Consider the following 19105-nt stretch of genomic DNA (forward strand, 5'->3'; position numbering starts at 1 on the left):
AGGAAGGAAGGAAGGAAGGAAGGAAGGAAGGAAGGAAGGAAGGAAGGAAGAAAGGAAGGAAGGAAGGAAGGAAGGAAGGAAGCTTGCTTGCTTTCCAGGGCTGGTAGGCACTACTGGAAGTAACTAATGCAATTTCACATGAGCCTATGATTTATTTCTCATTCCAGTAAGAAACACATACTGGGGCAGCTAGGTGGCCCAGTGAATAGAGCACCAGCCCTAGAGTCAGGAGGACGTGAGTTCAAATCCAGCCTCAGACACTTAACACTTGCTAGCTGTGTGACCTTGGGCAAGTCACTCCACCCCCCTCCTTCAACCTCCTCTCTTTTTTCTCTTCCTCTCTCTGTGTCTCTATCTATATCTCCATCTCTAACTGTCTCTCTAACTCTATATCTGTCTCTCTGTGTCTCTCTCTGTCTCTGTGTCTTTGTCTCTATCACCAACTCAGTCTCTCTAACTCTCTCTGTGTCTCTGCCTCTTTGTATCTCTCTGTGTCTCTGTCTATCTTTCTGTCTGTCTCTCTCTCACACACACACTCACACACACACACACACACACACACACACAAACACACACACCATTCGACTTCATTCACACTTCATAATTGCTCCTGGATCCATCACAAACACACTCGGGCTATACTTGAGTCACTTATTAAATTGTTCCATGCTTGGCCACAGAGGTCAGTTCTGACCCAGGGATCAGATTTCACAACCGCTATGCCAAATGATCACCATCATTAAGCTCACTTTCTTAAACCTTTGGGGAGGTGATTAGAAATTACATCATCACCCTGTACGTCTGTCTGCCTTCTCCTCCCAGGAGCTTCAACCTTAACATTCATCATTCTTGCTAAACAACTGACCTATATATTCTTTACCAATCCTCTACATTATTGATAATGTTTTATACATATATGTATGATATATGTATATATAAAATATATGTTTATATAACATGATATATAAACATATATATATGTTTTTCAACACAAGCCATTAATGATAACAGTGGCAGCCTACTTATAGCCATTATGCATCTTTCCATTTATTATTACTATTCCATTTTTATGACTAAATCAATAATAATTCAATAAACATTTATTAAGCACCTACTATGTACTAATCAGTGCAAGGGATACAAATAAGAAAAAAGAAATAGTCCCTGTCCTCAAGGAGCTTGCATTCTAATGGAGGAAGGCAACACAGAAAAGGAAACTGAAAATCAGAGAGGGGGGACCAAGAGGTCCCTAGTTCAAAGGTGAAAAGGGGGGAAGAAGGGGATACTCAGTTCAGTTGCTGTTCATGTTGTTCCATGGAGTTGAAACCAAGCAGAGCAGCTGATGGAGAATGGTGTTACTAGGGAGGTTGTAAACGCTATCTATAAAGGAAGTTTACTGCTCTGCCCTACAGCCCTTCCCTCAGAGGGAAGAGGCAACTGAGAGTGAATTCAGAAAGTGTAGAGTATCAAACCTGAGTCATTCTTTGTAAAGAGATACTCTCTCTCCCCTCATCCCAAAGCAAAGGTGATTGCATCTCTCCCTCAGGAGTCTAGGGGTTCCCTGAGTGTCGAGATGTCTCTTTTCTTTTTTATTCTTTTTTTTTTTTTTTGGAGGGGGGAAGGCACAGCAACTAGGGTTAAGTGACTTGTCTGAGGTCACACAGCTGGTTACGTGTCAAGTGTCCGAGGTCCGATTTGAACCCAGGTCCTCCTGACTCCAGGACTGGTGCTCTATTCACTGTACTACCTAGTTGCCCCTGGATGTCTCTTTTCTAATGTTATTAGCTTGAGACCCACCGGTTGTGTTCCAACCACTGCCATTTCCATTTAACCAATTAAAATCAATTAGCTTTTACAAATAAATATTTACTTTGATGACAGAACAAAAGAACCATAATTTCCCCCCAAACCTAGGGTGCACATTCTTTCCTATAACACTTTCCTAGAGATAGCTAGGTAATGAAATAGATAGACCTCTGATCCTGGAGTCAGGAAGACCTGAGTTCAAATATGGCCTCAGACACAGCATCTGTGCAGCTCTGGGCAAGTCGCCTAACTTCACTTTCCTCATTTTGTCTTTTCTCATTTTAAATAAAATGAGGACAATAATAATAGCACCTACCTCTCAGAATTGTTGTAAGGATCAAATGAAATCATATGTATAAGGTACTTAACACAATGCCTGGCACATAGTAGGTGCCATGTAAAAGCTAGCCAGTGTAGCTAGTAGTTGTTGTTACACCTTGGTCCCTAGGGATAGTAGGCTCAGGATTAACATATAACACTGGTCCCACCAAGTTCATGACCAAGATTAGCACTGCTGTTATATGAGCTCTCATCTCAGCTACAACTAGGCTGGGTCCTGACTGCTGCTGCTTGCTCCTTGGGGCATTGATGTTGGACTGGCTGCAAACCCATCATGGACTTGACTTCTGGACTCCCAGACCTTGGGTGGTCGGTCTACTTCCCTGACTTTCTGAAACTCACAAAGTCATAGTCATCTACTTCATCTAAACTGAAAGAATATTAAGCAAAAGAAATGAGATCCACATTTATTGGACCACATGTTAGCCTCCATTGGAGGGGGCCTAAGGCCTCTCCCCTCATAGTACTGTCTCTCCCCAGAATGTCAACAGTCATAAAGAAGTCAGATGAAGATAAAAAGTCAAACCAAAATAGAAAGTAAGGTTCTATTCAGCTGGTGCCTTTTGAAGGCAACCCTAGCTAGTCAAAAAGGCTCCTCCTGACCACATGGTTAACAGATTTGGAACCAATTATAGAATGTCTATACATCTCCAAAGTCTCTCCAAGGCACTTCCTTCATATGTCATCATGACTTTCCTGGAAGCAGGCTCCTCAGCCTCTGCCATGAGCAAAATTGTGTCAGTGACACTATTAGTAGTCATAAGGACTAGGCTGAGTGGTCAGTCTCCCATTAAAATTATAATGAAATAAAACATTAAAATTATAGCTAAACGGAAAGTTAGCTCATAGCTTATCCCCAGAAATGCACAAATAAAGGGTTGGTGGAATGAGCTGCATCATGCACCAAAAGGGAAAAAAAAGTATCCTTTCATGAAGTAGTTGGCCGTCTATCCTTGCAGTACTCATAATAACCATAAACAAACAGACCGACAAAAAGTGGCTTGTGCTCTGTTGCTAAGGATGAAATAAGGGGAAAAAAAACTATATGAAGAACTTGGCAAAATTTTCCAAAGTAAATAAAGCAAATATATTGATGCCCCAAGACATTAACATGAAGATGTGCCCAGTGGAAGACCACAAAAACCATGCTAGAAAATGGAATTCAGGATATGAAAGACAGCAGAGAAGGTATGTCCCAGAAGCTGGGAGAATAAACAATGAACATGGAATGGAAGAACTTGGCCAGTATTTATATCACCATCTCTTCTTATCTATAATGAGAGTGGAACATTTATACTTTACCAACCCAGGATCCAATGTGTGGATAAAGCAATGGCACTTGAGGAAAGAAAGCTAAGAATGACCAGCCCTGGGGCAGCTAGGTGATGCAGTGAATAGAGCACCGGCCCTGGAGTCAGGAGGACCTGAGTTCCAATCCAGCCTCAGACACTTAACACTTACTAGCCGTGTGACCTTGAGCAAGTTGCTTAACCATAATTGCCCTGCATTGCCCCCTCCAAAGAAAAAAAAAGAGTTCCCAGTGAGATATTAAAACCTGGGAAATGGACTGCTTATGAAATCCCAATTAGAAGTTGTCTTGGACTTATTTGCTTAGGAAGGAAGGCTTATTTGTAATTAACGCACCATTTGCAAACAGACTGAGCTCCACCAAATTTTGTATAAACAATTCATTTCCCTGGGAGCTTGTTTATACCATTAGCTTACTTGGAAAAGTTATTTTAAAAAATCATTGAAGGTACAAAAGTAAACTTCAGCCTAGTTGTCTAAACAAATGGAATCTGAATTAGAAACAGTGTGATGTGGTAGAGAAAAACTGACCTGGGAGACAGGTATGATAGGATAATAGATATAGCACTGAAAGGAAGCTTAGAGGTCATTTTTAGTCTGACACCCCTCATCTTACAGACAATTATACTGAGGTCCATCGAGATAAATGGATTGACCAAGGGCAGCTAGGTGATACAGTGGATAGAGTGTCCTGCTTGAATTCAGGAAAACTCATCTTCCTTAATTCAAAATCCAGTCTCAGACACTTACTAGCTGTGTGACCCTGGGCAAGTCACTGAACCCTGTTTGCCTCAGTTTCCTCATCTGCAAAATGAACTGGAGAAGGAAATGGCAAAACACTCCAGTATCTTTGCCAAGAAAACCCCAAATGGACTCATGAAGAGAGGGATGTGACTGGAAAACGACTGAGCAGGACATAAATATTAGCGATAGAGCAAGAAAGAATCTGAGCCTAGATCCAACACTTTTTCCAGTATACCTCATTACCTTGGGCAAATCATGTATTTCTATCTCAGTTCTCTATGAACACTTACTTAATGTCCCTTACATAATTAAAAATCTCTTCCGATGGAATTTTGCTTTACACACTTATGTTCAAAGTGCATGCTAAGAGTTCCTGGGCCACCCCCATGCACTGACCTTGGAGTCAGGTATTTAGGTATCAGCCATCAAACTAACTCATTCAGGACAACAGCAAGAACAGGGGTGACTCAGGATAGTGGCTCATTGGAGGAGATGCAATAAGATGCAAACACAGGGGATGGAACCAAAGCAGAGAACAGACTCATAACCCAGGGGAACGGGCCATTATCAATACACCATTTAAAGATAGAAAGGAGAACAGAAGGGAATGAGCAGGGTGAATACAGAACAGGGCAAGGATTTAGAGCTAGAAGGACCTTGAAAATCATCTAATTGATGACCTGATTTTAAGGTTGAGTGACAGGTAGTAAGGACTAGGAGTTCCCAACTAGCAATTTACTCTCTTTTCCAAAGTTGCCTCCAGAGGGAAAGAAAGGAAGGAGGGAAGGAAGGCAGGGAAAGGTTGACCCAGTGCCTGGAGACAAGGTATGAATAGCTGGAATGGAGGTCAGATCATAGGGAAGAGAGATCACTGAGCAAAAGTTCTGAACTGACTCTATCTTTAAAGACACAGAGAAAGCCTCCAGTCTGTGGGCAACCAGAACTCAAAAGGATCTTCACCAGAAGAGCAGTGATGGGTCTGACTAGATGCGGGATTCTTAGCCTTTTTTATATATGTCATAGATCCCTTGGGTAGTCTGATGAAGCCTCCCTTCTCAAACGTTTTTTTAAATGTATAATTAAAGGAAATGCTTAATCTTAGTTAGAAGTTAGTGAAAAGAAAGATTTTTTTTCCTATCCTAATTCATGAGCTCCCTGAAATTTACCCACAAATTCTTTGGAAATCTGTGGATACCTGGTTAAAAACTCCTAACCAAGACTCTTTCAACCCTCTCCCTCTTCTTGCCCACAATTACATCCTTGCAAAGTTGGAAAAGACCTAATGTGTGATCTAGTGGATCAGAATCAACAGAATAAAAATATCCAACAGGTGCTTAACTGGGTGTAATGTAATGCCAAAAGAAGGCAACTTCCCAGGTTCAAAATACCAGCATAGGTGCTCTCTATTTTATTCAGTGACAAACCAAGAACAGAGAAGATCAAAACATGACATCATTCAAAATACAGCATTTACTAAGTGTGATTAAATAATCTCCAAGTACTACCCCACCCCAGGACCTTCCAATCATTCAATCAATTACAAAGTCTCAGTTCTAAATACTACTCCACCCCTAGGCTATACCTTCATTTAGTCCACCACAAAACCCCTCTTCTCAAATGGAGATTAGATTCCAAACATAGGTAAAGTACCTTCATTTGTCAATCACAGAGCACAATAAGGTCAAAAGTTCCCCACCCCTGGATCACAATTGAATCTACCCCAGAGTTACATCAAGTTTAAACACAGCACTTAATACCCAAATGGAGGTCTTTTCTTCATCTTGACATGAGGCAAGTTCTCAGCAATCTTAGTTCCTGGGGAGACAAGGCTTAGCAAGGCCATAAGATACATTGCCAGTCCCTTCATGAATTCATCCTCTGTCTGTAGAACAGTCCTAGAACCCCTGAACACATTAGCAAAGCCCTCTCCCAGGATTTCTGTAAACATACAACAAGAAAATCCTTCTTCAGGGCTTCTGAACCAACAGAAAGGCTCCCAGACCCCTGCAACAACAGCACTGTCCCTCACCAGTGGACAGTATTCACTCTGTCTGCAGGACAGTCTCCAGACCCCTGCAACAACAGTACTGTCCCTCACCAGTGGACAGTATTCACTCTCTGTCTGCAGGACAGTCGCAGGCCTTCTTAGCGAACAGCCAGGTTCCAGGACTTCTTCAACAAAAGGACTGTCTTTCACCAGTGGACAAATCTGGCAAAACAACATCAAAACAGACAGACAAAGTACCAGCAAAACAGCCATGTCTCCTCAGTCCTTGGCAGCTCAGGGGGCAGGTCTCAAAAGTCCAGGGCAATTCAAAGCGGCCACCAGCAATTCTCTTAGTCTCTCTCTCTCTCTCTCCACGAGGTGCTGCTTCCAAAAAGATCTTCCGCCTCTCTCTAGTGTCTCTCCAAATCTACATCACCAGCTCCTCCCAGTTCAGGACTTTCTTTTCACATCAACAAGCCCATCCCACAGGTGGGATTAACAAACTCTGGGTTTTAACACAATCAATTTGAAAACCAAGCCAATACAGGGGAATCTTTAATTGCCATTACTATCACACTGGGCTATGCATAAAGATCTCCAGTGAAAGAAAACAATACATCCTGAGACAGCCCATTCCATTGCACTTAGTGCAGTGCTTAGAGCATAGTAAGCACTTAAAAATGCTTCCCTTTTTCTTTATTTCCTTCCTTCTTTCCCTCTTTTCCTTCCTTTCCTTCCCTACCTTCCTTCCTTCTATTCCCTCTGGATGCAGCTTTGGAAAGAAGAGAATAAATTGCTAGTTCTCTGATAAACAAAAGCCTTTCCTAGGGAAGCACTGAGGTACAGAAGAATAAATTCTGTATTAGATTTAAAGGAATTGGGTTCAAATCCTGGTTCTTCTGCTTACTACATGCTTGATCTTTCTCTAGGGCCTCTGTTTCCTTATCTGTGAATCAACCAACCTTTAAGTTTCCTTCTGACCCTAAGTGAATGAATCCTGGCAAGTGACAAGTGATTTTAGATAACATTGTGTAAATGGGAGTTCTGGACTTACTACCTGTGTGAATTTGGGCAAGTCATTTCTGTTTTCTCTGGGCCTCAGTTTCCTGATTTTGCAAAGTACTTTACAAATGTCATCACCTTTCAACCTCATAACTGGGAGGTGAGTGCTATTATTTTATAGATAAGGAAATTGAAACAGAAGTTAGGTGACCTGCTGAGATAACAGAGCTAGGAAATATCTGAGGTTGGATTTGAATTCAGGTCTTCCTGAATCCAGCTCCCACATTCTATCAAAGAAAATTGTTGGATTTGATGATCTCTGAGGTTCAATCTAGATAGTTCCTTTGGTTCTGTCCTATGTCTACATAGGACCAGCACCATAATCAATACTACCTTAGCTAATAGTAAAAAATAGTTTCCTCAAGTATGAAACATCACATATAGCTTCAGATTTTTTCCATGTATTGATTGGTTTTGTGGATTTTCTTTCCTCTCTTCCTCTTTTTCTTTAAAAAAAATTGTTACATTCAGGGAAAAATATGGTCATTTAATGAAATAGAGGACTTTCAAGTATTCTTGATGAAAAAACCAGAGCTGAACAGAAAAATTTGACTTTCAAATACAAGAAGCAAGAGAAGCATGAGAAGGTAAACAGGAAAAAGAAATCATAAGGAACTTATTAAAGTTGAACTATTTATATTCCTACATGGAAAAACGATAATTGTAACTTGTGGGACTTTTCTCAGTATGAGGGCAGTTGAAGGGAATATATATGTATATTTACATGTGTATGTATGTACAGCAGGATGTATGTTTGTATAAATACATATGGTGAGTGTGTGCATATATATGTGTATATGTATACATAGACAGAGAGAACAGGATCAGTTGAATAGGAAGGGATGATATCTAAAATATAAAATTAAGGAGTGAGAGAGGAATATAATGAGAGGAGAAAAGGAGAACTAGAACAAAATATCTCACATAAAAGAGGCAAGAGAAAATTGTTACAATGGAGGGGAAGAGCAGAAAGGTGAAAGGGAATGGGTCAACCTTACTCTCACTGAATTTGGCTCAAGGAGGGAATGACATACACATTCATTTGGGTATCTTACCCTACAGAAAAGTAGGGGGGAAGGGGATAAGAGGGGGGATGATAGAAGGGAGGACAGATGGGGGACAGGGTAGTTAGAAGCACATACTTTTGAAAAGGGATAGGATCAAAGTAGAAAATAGAATAAGTGGGGGGGGGCAGGATAGGATGAAGGGAAATATAGTTAGTCTTTCACAATATAACTGCTATGGAAACATTTTGCATAGCTATACATGTACAACCTATATTGAACTGCTTATTTTCCCAGTAGGGTGGGTGAGGAGGGAAGAAGGGAAATCAAAGTTTTAAAAACAAATGTTAAAAAAATTGTTTTTTACATGCAACTGGGAAATAAGATATACAGGTACTGAGGTTAGAAATCCATCTTGCCCTACTAGAAAGTTAGAAGGGGTATGGGAGAGGATATAAGAGAGAGCAGATTGGGGGAAGGGATATTCAGTAGGCTTGCTATCTTGGGTTGGGGAGTAGGGGAGAGAGGGGGAGAAAATTTGTGACTCAAAATCTTGTGGAAATGAATGCTTAAAACTAAAAATAAGTTTTTTTAAAAAGACAAAAAAAGTTGTTACATGTGATAGTTCTTAGAGAGGGAGAAATCCTAAAGAAATACTGGAGATGTAAAAATCATGATATTAATTTTTTAAAAGAAAAACATTTGCTAAAAAGAAAAGGATATAAGGAAAGGAGGGAGAATAGAATAAGGAAAGGGTAGAAAGAAGAGAAAGGAGAAAGGGGGAATGGGGAAAAGAGGTGGGAAAGAAAGTAAAAAGGAGGAAAGGTTGGAAAGGAGAAAAAGAAGAAAGAAAGAAAAGAGAAAAAAGAAATAATGAAAGGATAAGAAGAGAAAAAGGAGAAAGGAGAAAAGGAGGAAAAATGGAATGGGGAAAGAATGGAAAGGAGGGAAAAAGTGAAAAGGAGAAAAAGAAGAAAGAAAGGAAAGAAAAAAGGAAAGAATAGAAAGGAGAAAAGAGTGGAAAGGAGAAAGAGTAGAAAGGATAAAAAGGGGAAAAGAAGGAAAAGGAAAGAAGAGAACAAAGGAAAAGGCGGGAAAGGAAAAGGAAAAAAAGGCTAGAGAAAGGGATAGGGAAGAAGCAAGGAAGGAAAGCGGGAAGAGGGAAAGGGAAAGGAGGAGTGAAAAGGTGAAAGAAGAAAAAGGGAAAGGTGTAAGGTAGAAAAGGAGAAAGAGAGGAAGAGTGAAAGGCTGGATTTTTTTATGTCTTGCCCCTGGTATCAATTTTAATTCAACATGAAAGGCGTCTTTGACTTGCCCCACTCACAAAGCAGGGGAAAGTCTTCTGGTCCTGTGGTGCAATAAATAACCCCTCATTATCTGGAAACACGACTCCCAGGCAAGCAAAGCCATTTGGTAACCACAGCCCCACATGGCAGAAGCCTTCCTTGTGAAATCCGGTACATTTGGTCCTCTTCCCTTTTGAAAGCTATTAGTGGAATAGAGCCAACCCCGCCTGGGTTTGCGGTCACTTGGCTGGTCCTTGCAAAGAGCTGCTCAGCTCTGTGAGAAAGCAGCCCTGCCTTAGAATCTCGAGCTGCAACCCACTTCATGTGGTCAGGGGGACCAACTCAGGGGGATCACCATTGAGCGAAACTGAATTCTCCTCCAGTGAAATTGCAGATGGATGCAAATGAAGCTTCCCCACTCCAGTTCAGGGCCTTTCCAGGCTTCTGACAGTTCCCCTTGGCCTCCGACTCCCTCTCCAATTTTCCCCTCTTCAGGAAATGTTTCCTTGGAAGGGAATGGGGGACCATAGGGGTCTCTCTTCATCTTTAGGGGCATGCAGTTGTGAAGCCTGAGGCATTTAGAAAATGTTTAGAAGCCTGTTGCTGCTAGCAGGTCAAACCGACTGACCCCTGAGTCAAATTCCTCCCTGGGGCATGTACCCTGTCCTTCCATTTCAAAATAAAGACCTCCAGCCCACTCCAAAGCTGTGAGAAGCTTAGAGGGGTGTTAACCAGCATCAGCCCAGGCTGACCTAAACAAAATCCCCACTTTTGTTGCAGAGACCCATGACATCCATCCACCCACTAGACCACATGAGGTATTTGGGGTCTTTGACCCTGTTAGAAAGGAATGAGCAGCAACAGCACCCTGAGATATCTTCCCCCCAAACTGGGGAATATCAATAAGAATACAGCACAGGGTTGGGTAAGCGCTTAATAAATGCTCATTGACCAACTGATGTCATTTTTTTTCAGTAGCATAAACACAGTCTAGGAATTTCTCTGATAACAATCATCACCCCTTTCTGGATTTAATTTTAAGCAGAGAGATTTGGAGGAGGCTGGTCTAGGAAGATCAAGATCAGAGGTCTAAGGGAAGAGGAGGAAGCCCTGTGGAAACTCATCAGAACTTTGGACTCAGCCCCAGGGCAGCTGTTAGGCTCAAGGGTCATGAGAGGAGAGAGGGCCATCTAGAGGAGGTCAGAGGGGCTGGGCAAGGACACAGAAGAGGTACCAGGATTCTGCTGATGGTAACCACCCGTGTTAGTCGCTTAATTTTCTCATTCCTCAGTTTCCCCAACTGTAAAATGAGAAAGCTACACCAGATGGACTAAAGCCCCTTCCAGCTCTCGATCTATGATTCTGTCTCTCTCTAAAAATAATGAGCATAATGGTACATATTTCCATACAGAAATATTATTTGATAATTATTTCAAAATTCCATATTATTTCAGTTTGTTACAAGGATACTTTGAAAGAGGAGTCTTTAGCATCCTAGCCCTAGCAACACATCTAGAACAGCTGATATGGCATCTGCATTGAGAGCCAAGAGCAAACGAGTTACACTGAAGAAAGACAGCTTCAAGACTATAAAAAGTCCGGCTCATAAGGTACACTATATCGTTCAATTGTGTCAGTTATATTTGACACCATTTTCTTAGCAAAGACACTGGAGTGGTTTGCCATTTCCTTCTTCACTGCATTTTGTAGATGAGGAAACTGAGGCAAATAGGGTTAAGTGACTTGTCCAGGGTCACACAGCTAGTGAGTGTCTTAGGTCAAATTTGAACTCAGGTCCTCCTGACTCCAGGCCCTGTGTTCTATCCACTGTGCCACCCAGCTTCCCCAAGGTACACTATTCCTAAGGGAAACTCAGGAGTATCCTATAAGTGGAAGAAAAATGTTTCTAGGAAGTTACCTCTTTATTACGTGAGCTCTGCATTTAAACCCACATTCCTCTGGACTTAGCATGTGCAAGAGTATGTCACAGACTTTTGGCAGGACATTTTAGGTCACTTGCCTCCTGCCTTAGAGATGGCCTGTAGTGGATACCTCCACTGTCCCTTCAAAGTCTTTAGAACACAGGGACATCAGAAGAAGGCTGTCTCCCTAATGAGAGCTGCCTTTTCTTCCAACCCTGCTACTCTGCTGCTGACCTGATTCCTGACACCAGTCAGGTGTCTGGAAAATAATGCCTACCTTGCAATCAGGAGACTTGAATTCAAATGCTGCTCGTTATATAAATTGAAGGGAGTCACTTAATCTCTCAGAACTTCAATTTCCTCACTTGCAAAAAAAAGAGCCTGTATGACCTCTAAGTTTCCTTCCAGCTCCAAATCATCTGATTTACCCTGACTTTACTCCTGTAAAGCCAATCACAAGCAGCTCTCCTGAGGACTGCTGCTGTGAATTATTTTAAGGGTCTAATCACATAATGTAATGAACTCTCTATTCAACGATAAACTAAAGCATAACATTCAAGGAACTAAAGCACAACATTCATAACAATATAACATAATGACTTGTTACTAAGGTGACCACATAGTCTTAAACAAAACATATCATTCAGTAAGTCACAATCTCCTCAATCAATATAGAGTATCCAAGTCAAGTCTTCTTTCATCTTGACTGGAGGGTGGCTTCCAATCATCTTTAAAGGGTAGCAGAAAGTACAAACACCATCTACCCCTAGGTCACAGTAAGTTACAAATCTCATCAGTCAATACAGAATATACAAGTAAAGTCCTCTTTCGTCTTAACTCAAGACTGACTTCCAAATCCAGATTCCTCCTCCACAGACTGCTCCTCCTTCATGGGCTGACCCACTTCCAACTCTCGCCTGAATTCACAGTAGGCAGTTCAACACTCCTGCTCCACATCTCAGCTCACGGGAACTGCTCCACTCCAAGCTCTTCACAGTTTCTGTTTCTAGGAAAACAAAGCTGAACAGGTTTACAACAATATTTACACACATTACTGGCACTATCATCTCAATTCACTATCCGTCTGAGAAACCAATATAGAACAGACAGGACTTCTGTCTGAGAAAGCAACACAGATGGACATACAGAGCACTGAAATCACAAACATTCTCTCTCCCAGTTCTGCCAACTTCTAGCTCTGCTGGTGCTTTTCTCTGATCCTTCCTGTCCCACTCTTTTTTGCAAGCTCCTTGAAGAAGGAGAAGAAAATAAAATGGAAGAAATAAAAGGAAAAACAAGCTCCTCCCACTGTGGACTCCTGATTACATTCAGCCTATTAAGGGGGAGGGGAGATCTTCAAACTCCCTTAGACCTATTAAGGGCAATACAGCATATACTGTTTCTAATCAAAGACTCTTTATACAATCAAAGGCAAGGCTCAAAGGCACTTAATTAGCTAAAACCCAGTCCAGAAAGACAGTAAAAAATCCTATTTTGCTTGCCATTACAACTCCCTATGCTGTTCCTACATGAGTTTGACCTGGTTGCTTACAGACCACATCCTTCTCTCTCCCCTTCACTTTGAACTAGGTGTTACCATTGTTATTGAGTCATTTCAGTCGTGTTTGACTCTGTGACCCCATTTAGGTTTTTCTCAGCAAAGATACTGGAATGATTGCCATTTCCTTCTCCAATTCATTTTACAGATGAGGAAACTGAGGCAAACAGTGTTCGGTGACTTGCCCAGGGTCACACAACTAATAAGTGTCTGAGGCTGAATTTCAACTCAGGTCTTCCCTTGACTCCTGGCCCAGCACTCAATCCACTGTGCCTTGACTTAAAGGACTTAAAAACATGCAATTACCAGTCACAGGTCTCCCATGCATCCCATCTCCTTTTACCAGGCTGGCTGCTGACTGGCAATTAGCAGCTCCTGAGACCTCACCCACTCTTTTGCCAAGTTCAGGGATAGCTGGCTAGCCATCAGCAGTCCATGTGAAAAACCCCTAAATGAAACTCCTGACACAGATGTAAGATGCAGAACAAGATCATATAATGAAGAAAGAAACTTCCTTGGGGCCAAGGGGGAGAATTTTTAGTGAGGCAATGTCCAGATTCTCACTAAAAAAAAAAAAAAACTAACAGAGCTCTCCACCAATGGTCATGAAGTAATGAACTCTGTCACTGGGAGCATTCAAGCAAAGGCTGGGCGATCATCCACCATCTACATAATAGACTTTTGCCATCATTGGTAGGTTGAACCTAGATGATTCCTAATGTCTTCTCTACTTATTTGTTGTATAGAGAAACTGCCATTGCCCCTCTCATGTTAATAGACTTTCTTCCTAAAAATGAACAAATACTTTTATTAAATGCAACATATTGTAACTCTTTCTGTTTGAATATCAAGGATTAATATTTATTTCTTTGAAGTATACGATAACTACTTATAATCTCTGATCTTGCCTGCTAAAAGTTCAACATGTAACAAATAAAAGTTAAAAACTATGATTTTGTGAGAAGCCTTACTACATACAGGCTTTGTCCATACGATATTCCCGATCCCATTCTTCCAACCCCAAGATGGAATAATGGTGAGAAACTGACAAGTACAGGCTTCCCATTCAAATAATAGGCACTGGTGTCCAAGGCTAGTAAGGGCATTGGATGGGTGCCAAGGTTAAGTGGCCCAAAGACTCATTCAGAAAGACTGGCAATGAGGTCGGTCACCTGCATCCTGGGCAATCAGCATTCTCCAAACCTTCAGGCCCAGATCAAAGATGAGACTTTTTTTTTTTGCTAGTAAATTTCTTTAAAAGCGAGACTTTTCCTCTATAGGCAAGAGCAACCCAGCTTCAAAACACACTGCTTCCAAAGATTCATGATGACCTTCTGGCCTTCCTACCTTCCTGCCCACCACCAACCACCCTGGTCCCAGATCCAGGAGGTCACCATTGGCTATAGAGACGTGAAGATTCAGCATAAGCCCAAAGTAATTACAGCTCCATCCCTTTTCTTTATCATTTTGGGACCAGCCCAACCTCACTATATCCTTCACTATACGGGCTATGCCTTGGACTCATCTTTCCCTTTTTAGTAGTGTGGTAATGGTTACCACATAACCCTCCATTTAGAGACCATCGGCTGCTTAATATTGGAGGCTGATTAGAAGAGACTAACATCACTATGCTAGAGTCAAGTTTCAGTGTGTCTGACTGTGGCTGATCAGACCAATACAAGCTCGGAATGCTCTATTGCAAGTCAGGCACAAATAGTCCCTGTGAACATTTGGGGTGGATTCTCTAAATTTGCACATCCTGCATTTCCTTTGAGCTGTTTCAATTTTGCTTTGCTCATAGAGCACAGCACCTTCTCTGATGTGGGCATGCCATGATGAATGGTCCTATGGCAGTGTCTCCCATGTCATATAATCAATCCCAAAGTTCTTAAGAGAGATCTTGACAGTGTCCTTGTATAGTTTCTTCTGACCACCATGTGAACGCTTGCCCTGTGCGAGTTCTCCATAAAACATACGTTTTGCATTTGAACAACATGGCCATCCCATTGGGTGTTGCACTCTCTGAAGGAGAATTTGAATGCTTGGCAGTTTAGTCCAAATAAGGACCTCAGTGTCTGGCACCTTATCCTGCCAGGTGATCTTCAGAATCTTCCCAAGACAATTCAAATTGAAGCGATTCAGTTTCCTGTCATGGTGCTTGTATACTGTGTGGGTTTCACAGGCGTACAACAATGAGGTCAGCACGACAGCTCTGTAGACCTTCAGTTTGGTAGTCAGTCTAATACCTCCCATACTTCACTTTGGAGCCTCCCAAACACTGATCTGTCTCTGGCAATGTGAGCATCAACCTCGTTAACAATGTGTGCATCGTAAGTAAACTTACCCACAAACTTAGCATTCAAAACTTCTCCATTTGCTGCAACTGATGGTTCCACGCATGGAGGGTGTGGTGGTGGCTGATGGACCACTCGTGTACCTGAATATGTATGTGTGTATGAATGTTTGTGTCTACGTGTAGATATTGTTCTGTTTGTCCTTCATTTTCTAAGAGGCCCATGGCATCAGGGAAATGATGACATGACCTGCAGTTGACTTTGATTTGAGGGAGAGAGGGCTGTGCAAAGTCACCAGCCTCACTTTCTCCTCCAGAGCCATCTGGGTCCAGTGACTAGATATTCATCAGAATGACTGGAGAAGACCCAGGATGCAATGGGAGACCCTGGCCCTTTTAGTCTAAGGCCTTTTCAGTTACTCACTGAGAGTGAGGTAATGCCCATTCAGTGAATAGGCCTCTTTAAGAAGTGAGTCAAGGGATGGCCCCTTTAATTAAAAAAAGAAAAAAACATCAAGCTGGGAGGGGAAGACCCTCAGGGTTCCTGTTCCAAAGAGAAATAGTTATTTGGCCATTGACATTCACTCTAAACCAGGAGGGCCCAAAATACAACCATTAAATGGAGGGACCTATTGTGGTCCATTCTATGTGTGTGTGTGTGTATGCATATATGTATACATATATACACGTGTATATGTATATGTGTATATATAGTATTATATGCATATGTGCACAAATACATGTATATAATCTTTAATGTAGCAGAGAGTTCCCTCCTGCAGGACATATAGACAAAGCGCCTCAGTGCCAGCAGAACTGGAGCTGAGACGTGACATAGTCACCACGAACCTAATAAGTTCCCAACTTCTTAATGCTGTAGCATTTGTCTACCACCTTCCCTAGCTGGGTAGATAAAGCATTGGAAATATAGTCAGGGAGACCCGAGTTCCAATCTGGCTGTATAACCCATGCAGGTCACTTAGCTTCTGCCTGCCTCAGTTGTCTATCTGTAAAATGAGCACTTACCTTCCAGTTGTTGTGAGAATAAAATAAACCAATATTTGTAACATACTTCACAAACCCTAGAGCACTATAGAAATGTTATTATAGTTGCTGTTATTATCCTTCCCACAGCTAACAACACATTTCTTGCAGCCTGACAATGTACAACCCTTTCCTAATTTTGGATACCATAGTACTATCTAATTTCAAAGTGTTCAAATTGCTTCTAAAATGTTTCAGTCTAAAACAAAGATCCTGGGTTCAAATCCTGCCTTAGTCATACAAAATGTATGGCCATGGCAAGCCACTTATTTCTCTCATCCCTGCCAGTTTCTCTCTCTTTCCCTCTTTGAAATGCTCCTTGACTGACTTTCTCATAGGTTTATTGTAATGAGATAACATAAATGTTAGCCATCATCATCATCGTCATCCCTATTTCCCAGGTAAACCATGATTCAAGGAAGTTTATTGACTTGCCCAAGGACATACAACTAGAATGGTAAATGAAAGACAGATGCACCTATGCAGTGAGTGTATAAGAAAACAAATAAAGGAGATAAGTTAGCATTTAAATAGAGCCCACTATATCCCAGGCACTGTGCTACATACATGCTTTACAAATATCTCATTTGATCCTCACAACAACCCTGGGAGGTAGGTGCTATCATTCCCATTTTTTAAAGTAAGGAAATTCAGGCAGGCAGAGGTTAAGTGACTTGCTCAGGGTCACACAGTGAGTAAGTGTCCAAGGTCAGATTTGAATTCAGGTCTTCCTGACTCCAGGACCATCACTATGGCACCCGCCTAGCTGCCTCTATAATTGGGTCAATCTTCCCCCTGACTAGAATGTTGTACTTGTTTCTCTTCCCTTATCCTACCCAGCAGCCAATGCTGGTGCTTTGTTCCATCTAACATGTTGCTGGCTTACTTTTCCATGTCAATGCTGTGCCCATTCCAGCTTCCATTTATCTTCCCAGTGCTCCTTATACTTAGGATGAAGTCTCACTTTCCACATTTTCAAATTCTACCCACCCTTCAAGGCCCAGCTGAAGGGCCAACTTTTCCACAAAGGTGTGCTTCAACTTAGGTGAACATGAGAAATCCTTATCTAGATTTATAGGAAAGACCAATTAAGGAACTGATTGTTTGATTAACAAAAACAACTTTCAGGCTATAAGAGGGTTCAGATAAAAAATCCTTCACATATCAGCTTAATGAGCAACTTTTCAGGAAACCATCATTCCTAAAAGGTGAAATATACCTACAGCCTGGTTTACCTGAACTTTGTGATCACAGAAATCCCCAAGCCCAAACAAAAATATAATGGCAGTAGGTATGGGTGTCACTGTGACCTCCTGTTCACATTTTCAAGTCTGGGACCAACACATAGGACCACTGAAAGACGGTCTTCGTCTGCCCCCTGCTGCCTTACTGGGGAAATGTGGAGATGCAAACAATGGGACTGTCCAATGCTGGCAAGATGCACGTGATCGATGGGGTGCGTCCAGGGGTGTGTTGGTACCATCACTTCATTTTACTCTTGAGGAAACTGAGGCCCAAATTAGTGAAGTGATTTGTCTAACAAAGCTGAGACTAGAGAGAGTCAAGTTCTCCCCATACCCAGGTCCAGACTTCTTCCACAATTTTAAGAGGCTTTTGGGAGCTAAAATTCATAACAATATCAAACTTTTTAAGCTCTTCCTGTGAAAAACAAACTTCATACCCCACCCTGTCTACTACTAGAAAAATATTCTTTGATGCAAATCCTAAAGTGTACTCTATACTAGCATAGATCCATTCTTTTCAATGAGCATTTATCTTTTAGGCACTCAGGACCAGACTAATTGCTAAGAGAGGTAGTTACTCTCAGTCAGTTTACATTGTCAATGATCAGATAACAACCCCTTTCCACATGTGGTATTCCTCTCCCCCTTCTTGACCACTTCCCTAAATCCCACTTGCATTGACCAACTGGATTCTGGAAAGGCAACTATTCTGTGTAAAGTTCTGGGGATAATCCAGAGGAATGAGAGCAGATGTAGGTTACAACTGGGCAAGGTAACTTGGCCCACTCTCAAGTAAAAGTTGGTTAGAGTTAGTCAAAACATCTCTAATAATGACCACAAAGAAACCAAACAAGATCCATATGCTAGAAAATAAACCAGAGGAGACATACGTAATATATCTATGTGTGGCCAAAGCTCTTGGTTATGGCTAAAGCTCACAGGGAGTAGGGGTGTTCAGGGAAGACTAGTTTCTCTGGTGTGAGGGCTGCTTATCCACCATTGGTGTCCACCCAATTCACCCAACTCTCATCTTTGGCTTATAACATGCACAGTGGCCACACCCCAGTAAATGTTTCCCCAGATGGGCTAAACCAGATTGAGAGTAACCAACAGGTCTCCAACCCATGGGTAGGTTAAGAAGCTGTCAACCCCAAACAGGTGAAAACTTCCCCCAACAGAATGGATGCATGAGAACAATTTGTTCCAACAGCCACAAAGGCAGTTGAAGCAGGCATGTGGAGCGCTTAGAGCTTAGTTAGACATTAAAGATGCTAAGGTCATCCCCTGAATCCCAAACCACCACCTTGACTTTTGTCTTGCCACTGGACACTGATGACTTGAAGAGAAGGTGAGGCCAAAAGCACAACTCTGCCTCATTTAAACCCAATGTAGGCACCAGTCCTAGACATTGCCCATACCATTTTACCACTTTTACCTACCTCAAAATCCTGCAGCAACAGGAAAGTGACAAAGCAGATGTGGATACACTGGGAACCGTAGTCACAACC

General features: G+C 41.8%; 1 protein-coding gene across 3 annotated transcripts in view; it reads right to left on the reverse strand.

The window, feature by feature from the left end:
- The window catches only part of LOC138177412 (small ribosomal subunit protein eS17-like), a 104279-nt gene that overhangs the window by 76466 nt on the left and 8708 nt on the right, over window positions 1-19105 (reverse strand). The window lies entirely within an intron of this gene.

Source organism: Petaurus breviceps, unplaced genomic scaffold (assembly GCF_028583685.1).
Source record: "Petaurus breviceps papuanus isolate PSGF00001 unplaced genomic scaffold, PetGlider_PUasm1.0 90407, whole genome shotgun sequence".
In the NCBI taxonomy this organism is placed as follows: Eukaryota; Metazoa; Chordata; class Mammalia; order Diprotodontia; family Petauridae; genus Petaurus; species Petaurus breviceps.